The sequence below is a fragment of the Amblyraja radiata genome, chromosome 1 (genome assembly GCF_010909765.2).
Source record: "Amblyraja radiata isolate CabotCenter1 chromosome 1, sAmbRad1.1.pri, whole genome shotgun sequence".
In the NCBI taxonomy this organism is placed as follows: Eukaryota; Metazoa; Chordata; class Chondrichthyes; order Rajiformes; family Rajidae; genus Amblyraja; species Amblyraja radiata.
In genome coordinates this window covers 144318738-144324737 of record NC_045956.1, presented here as the reverse complement: position 1 = coordinate 144324737, position 6000 = coordinate 144318738, and positions in this window count along the sequence as shown.

Below are 6000 nucleotides of genomic sequence, written 5' to 3'. Positions count from 1 at the left end.
CAACAAAGAAATTAAATTGCTCCCCTGGGTTTAAATTAAATATTTGCAGTCTGTAAAAACTTTTTCTGCAAATAAAACAGGTTTTACAACAGCTTATTTTAAAATTTCTGAACGGTCTTTCCCCCGACCATCCTGCTGTAGCCAGGATGTGGTTTATAGGCACGTCCATTCTTTTAGCCGTCGAAGTGGATGCTGCCCTGGTGGAATGTGATTTGTACATGTTAGTGTTTATCCCAGCAGCTTTTAGCACCTGCTTGAGCCATCTCGCAATGGTTTGGCTCGTCACTCGACCATAAGGTTTTTTTATGACTGACCACAAGGCTTTTCATCTCCCTCGAATATTTTAGGTTGTGTCTATGTAGGATAGTAGGTGGGTCATGGCACATAACCGTGGTTCTGGCGGGTAAGCCCGGAATTCCACAACTGGATTAGGTGTTCCTGGTCTGCTCTGTTTGATCAATCCCTGGATAACGACAGAGATCTGGTCTGGAGCTGTGAGCATGCTGTCCAGTAGCAATAGTAGTGTAGTGACTGGACCCTCTGTGCAGATACAAGTGCCATCAACATGAGTGTTTTGAGCATAGACTGTTCCAGGTTGAGGGATCTGGCTGGTGGGCATTCCCTGAGGTATGTCAGGACCACACTGACATCCCATATATGGGTGTACCTTGGTCTAGGGGGTTAGAGTTGTAAATACCCTTCATTAGTTTGACCACCAGCGGGTGGGACCCCATGGCCTGTTGTCCTGGAGCTGGTTTTAAATAGACAGGCAGGGCACTTCTAGCTGTGTTGATGGCTCTGTAGCTGAGTCCTTCACCGTGGTGAAGGTTCGCCAGGAATTCCAGTACGTTGGTAACTGTAGCGGTTGAGTAGGTGGTCCCTGTATCCAAGCAGTACTTCTCCCATTTTTTGATGCTGGACAAGTGCTGTTTTTTAGTGGATGTTCGGAGGGATGCTGACATGGTGTCGATGGTTTGTTATGATAATCCCAGTCCCAGAAGTGGTTTGTGCAAAATCTGCAACCCAGGAGTTTGATTTTTTCATGGCATGGGAGGCTTGTGCCCGACACTGGGTGTTAATAACTCTGGGTCACTGGGGAATACCATCGGAGTTTCAACAACCATGTCATGGAGTATTGGGAACCATGGCTGCGTAGGCCAGTCGGGTACTATCAAAATACCTGAAGCAGAGTCCATTTGTATTGTGCGTAGTCCCCGACTGATGAGGCAGAAGGGAGGAAATGCATAGAAGAAGAATTTCCCCAATCCAGCGTGAACGCATCTACCGCTGCTGCCTCAGGGTCTGGTTCCCAAGCGACATACATAGGTACCTGGTGATTTAGCCTTGATGCAAATAAATCGATATCTGGCGTGCCATATTGCTTGATAACTTCTGCAAATTTTTGGGGGTTTAACATCCATTCGATGTTGTCATTAAATTTACGTGACCTGGTGTCTGCCACTGTATTTAGCTTACCTGGCAGGTAAGTTGCTGATAGCCAAATATGTCTTTCGACACACCATTGCCAAATTGTGTTGACCAACTTGTCGCATGATACCGATTTTATGCCGCCCATATGGTTAATGTAGGCCACCACTGTAGTATTATCTATTTGTAACCGTACATGTAAGTGATGCATATTTGTGCATATGCTTTTAAACCATAAAAGTCACCCAACATCTCTAGATAATTAATGCCCAGTGTAAGTGGTAACGATGACTCTGGGTTAGTCCATCTACTACCTGTGCTGGATATAGAGTTAGTTGCTCCCCAGCCTTGAGCACTGGCATCTGTTTGGATAACTAATGTAGGGTTAGTGATGATAATAGGGCTGAAAACTATGCCAAATGTTTTTTTTGCCCACCACTGTCGTTCTGATATTGCTTCAGTGGGTAACTTCATGACACGATCATAATGACCTGTAGTCGTTTTGGTGCCTGTACATTTGCTCTTTGTAAGTTTTGACAGTGCAAAGGTCCAAATTGTGTAGCCGGAAATGCTGCTACCATTTTCCCAATTACTCTGTTACTTGTCGAATAGTTGGTCGTTCGTTGACCATTAAATTGTTACATGATTGTGCCAATTCAACTGTTTTGTCTCTTGGCAATGTTACAGTCACGTAGACTGAATTAATTGTGAAGCCCAAGTAGTCCATGATTGTGGATGGCTTCAACTTAGATTTATCTGGATGTAAGACGATCCCAGGGTTTCGAACAACTGTTTGGTAGCTGATACAGCTAACATAGTCAATTCCATGGTCTTGCCTACTATTAAGACATCATCAAGATATGCCATGACAATATGTTTTTGTCTTCTTAATATTGCCACAGCTGGTTTCAGTATCTTGGTGAATAATCTTGGGCTGAAGTGAGTCCATTGGGTAACGCTTTAAACTGCCATTGCTGCCCCATCCAGGTAAATTTCAGGTATCTGCGATGATCCTTGTGAATGGTACTAAATAGTCAACATCTTTAAGATCAATGCTTGTCATGAAGTAGCCTTTGGAAATTAGTTGTTTGCCAGTAACAACCATTTCCATTTTGAAATGTATATACTTAACAAACATATTTAGTGAAGTTAAGCCAATGATGATGCGACATCCACCATCTTTTTTGGGTTTAGTGAATATATTTGATACGAATTCCAAAGGTTCATGTTTTCCCATGATACCCTTTGTAATTAGTCTCACCAGTTCAGCTTGTCCCTCTTGTTTCTTTAACGGAGAGGGAAAATACCCTCTGGGGTGAATGTTGAACTGGTGGCAATTTTCCTAGTATGAATTGTATTTTGTATCCACTAATGCCATTGAGTATATACTGATCACTCATGATATACTCCCGTGCTTCTTTAAACAGGTGTAATCTCCCCCCTGTTAGTATTAAGCCCCTATTTTCTATACACTGGTAGGAACCAGACCCACCTACCTCCATGTTTATGGGTATTCTTCTGTTTCCTGCCGGTCCAACGAGTCTTGCACGTTGCCCCAACGTGCCCCCACTTTTGGCTGTTTACAGCCGGCACTTTAAGGGACTCACAGTTCTCTGGAGCTGTATACGCCTCACTGACCACCTCTCCTGTAGGGCCTTTAACGACCTCCTGCACGTGGGGTTGCCACGTAGCGGTCCACCACACCTAGCAGCTCTTCCTGTTCCTGCACCCCTTGCATACTTCCGACATCTTCAGCCAGCGTCCCCTCTTTTTGACCAGCCCATCCTGGTCACCAAAGCTACCCTCAGGTAAGGAGGAAGCAATGGACAGTGCACTAGACACTGTGGAGGGAGTGCCTGAACTCCCCCTGCGAGAGCGCCCCTCACAAGCGCGTCTCGCTGGAGCTCCTGCTCCAGGAGCCGCTCCATTCGGCTCAGGCGGCTGTCTCCCCTCCCCGTGCTGGTGGAGAGACGTCCCCGTCCGACAAGTCGGAAGCCACCGGCTGGATGCCTCTTCCGTGGCTTCACATCCAGCCCGCTGCTCAGGCGCTAGCGGGCTAGGCTCGGCACGGTGTCGGAAAATAGTGGAGTGCCCGGTAAGCGGTCCTACCGCCTTGTTGCTGCCCCCCCCCCAGATGGAACGCTCCTCCGTGGAGTCGAACGGGGGACAGGTCTTTTCTGTTGCTGCCGCCCCCCAGATGGAACGCTCCTCCGTGGAGTCGAGCGGGAGACAGGTTTGTCCAAGAGCCTTTCTTCGCTGCCTGAAAAGCAGAAGGCTCTCCTGTGAAAGAAAACCCGACCTCAGAGCTTACCTGATGGTCCGTTCTTTCACCCCGTAGCGGGAGCGCCTGACTCCCGATGCGCCGCTGTTGCAACTGCTGGCGTAATGCCGCGCATGCGTGCTGAGCGGGCTCTTCACGTAGTCACTCACGTGACTCTGAAGTAAAATCAATAATTTCTAGTATTGTAGACTGAAAACAGTGACCTCCAGGCTGAGGAACAGCTTTGTTTCAACAACCATCAGTCTATTGAATATTCAGAGTCATAGTCATAGAGTGATACAGTGTGGAAACAGGCCCTCAGCCCAACTTGCCCACACCAACCAACATGTTCCAGCTACAATAGTCCCACCTGCCCGCGTTTGGTCCATATCCCTCCAAATCTGTCCTATACATGTACCTGTCTAACTGTTTCTTCAATATTGGGATAGTCCATGTGCCAATTACCTCATCTGGTAGCTTGTTCCATACACTCACCATCCTTTGTGTGAAAAAGTTACCCCTCAGATTCCTATTAAATCTTTTCCCCTTCACCTTAAACCTATATAGGTTCTTTGAAAGATGAATTTTCATTGAAATTGAATCATAAAAGATGGCATAGATCATAGGGCGGCACGGTGGCGCAGCGGTAGAGTTGCTGCCTTACAGTGCCAGCGACCCGGGTTCGATCCTGACTATGGGTGCTTGTCTCTCCGGTGTTTTACGTTCTCCCTTGACTGCATGGGTTTTCTCCGAGATCTTCGGTATCCTCCAACATTCCAAAGGCTTACAGGTTTGTAGGTTAATTGGCATGGTATAAATGTAAATTGTCCCTAGTGTGTGTCGGATAATGTCGGAGCGGACTCAGTAGGCTGAAGGGCGTGTTTCCACGCTGTATCTTTAAATTGAACTAAACTAAACTAAAGAAATTTAATGTGTCTCACCTAAAATCAATTATATCAACACAGAGTCTTTGCCATCTACATATTCACCTGCATGCAGTTGGTGATCACTATTCTAGACATTTACATACGTCTCTTCTGTATTCATTAAGAAATATGCATCTAACCAAAAATAATATTCATGGACAAAAAATGATTGCCAATATTCTAGAAATGTTCTGAAAAATACAAAGAATAACAAATTTGGATAAATAAAGTCAGCCATCTTAAAATTAGGCCATTTGCTTAAAAAATGCCAGTGTTTGTATCTCTGATTGTTACATAGACATCTCTCCAGTAAATTCTTGTATGTGAAAACTGCATGAGAAGTATTTACCTCAGCTTTGATTTCCTGTGTTGTGAGGAACCTGTTGACCTTGATTGTTCAGGCTTATAAATGACTCGTGACTTCATTGCTGTGATTGTTGCCAGTTTAATTCTGTCAGAGATAACATTCTGAACAGATAGAAATACAGGAAATTGTAAAGGCTGATAAAGAATATTTGGTTAACAGGAAGTCACACTGGATATCAGTAAGAATTTAATGCTGTACAGTAACTCGTAAAATAACAGGTATCATTTTAATTGCATTAGAAGGTTGTCCAAATTGCAAATCGTTTCACACAATTGGTTATTATTGCTTTTAACTCGCTTTAATTTGGTGGAAGGCTGGAAATGTCAGGTTAAGCAACACGTTTAATGGAAGGTGACTGTGTAATTTTGGTTGTGAGTTTGGAAAATGTGTAATCAATATTCAGTTAACAGAAGCTAGGGCTGGAATAAACCATTTACAGAGGATAATTATAATGGGTTATATAGGTAATAGTTCAGGATGTTTAATTTCTATTCACTTAAACGATTAGGTGAATTGAAGAATGTTCAACCAAGCTTTGCATTTGTTTGCCAAACACTGTTGTATAATAACAAATTTGTCAGAAAATGCATGACAGAAATACGTTGGTTCTTTAAGTACATTTCTTTATACAATAAAGACACTTTTTTTGTGCATTCTCACCTATTCCTCCTTAGCAGAACAGATTACACTTCCATTGTGAAACTATCACATTTTAATTCTATTTATTGATGACAAAGATTGATGCAAATTTGCTATCTTTTGGAGAAAATCCCAACACTGAGGCAATAAAATTACCGCTAGATAACTTATGGGCCTGTCCCACTGTCAAGTTGCCGGCAGTCGCCTGAAAAACTGGCAACTGGAACGGCCACTGTCAGAGTGGAACATACACACATCGCTTCCTTCATCAGCCTGTTATGCAGGCGGGAGACAGTGCAAGCGTGGGGAGCGCTGTCTGAGTGAAATTCACATGGTGCAAAGCCAAGGTGATACGGACACACACCGCGATGAACAGGAAG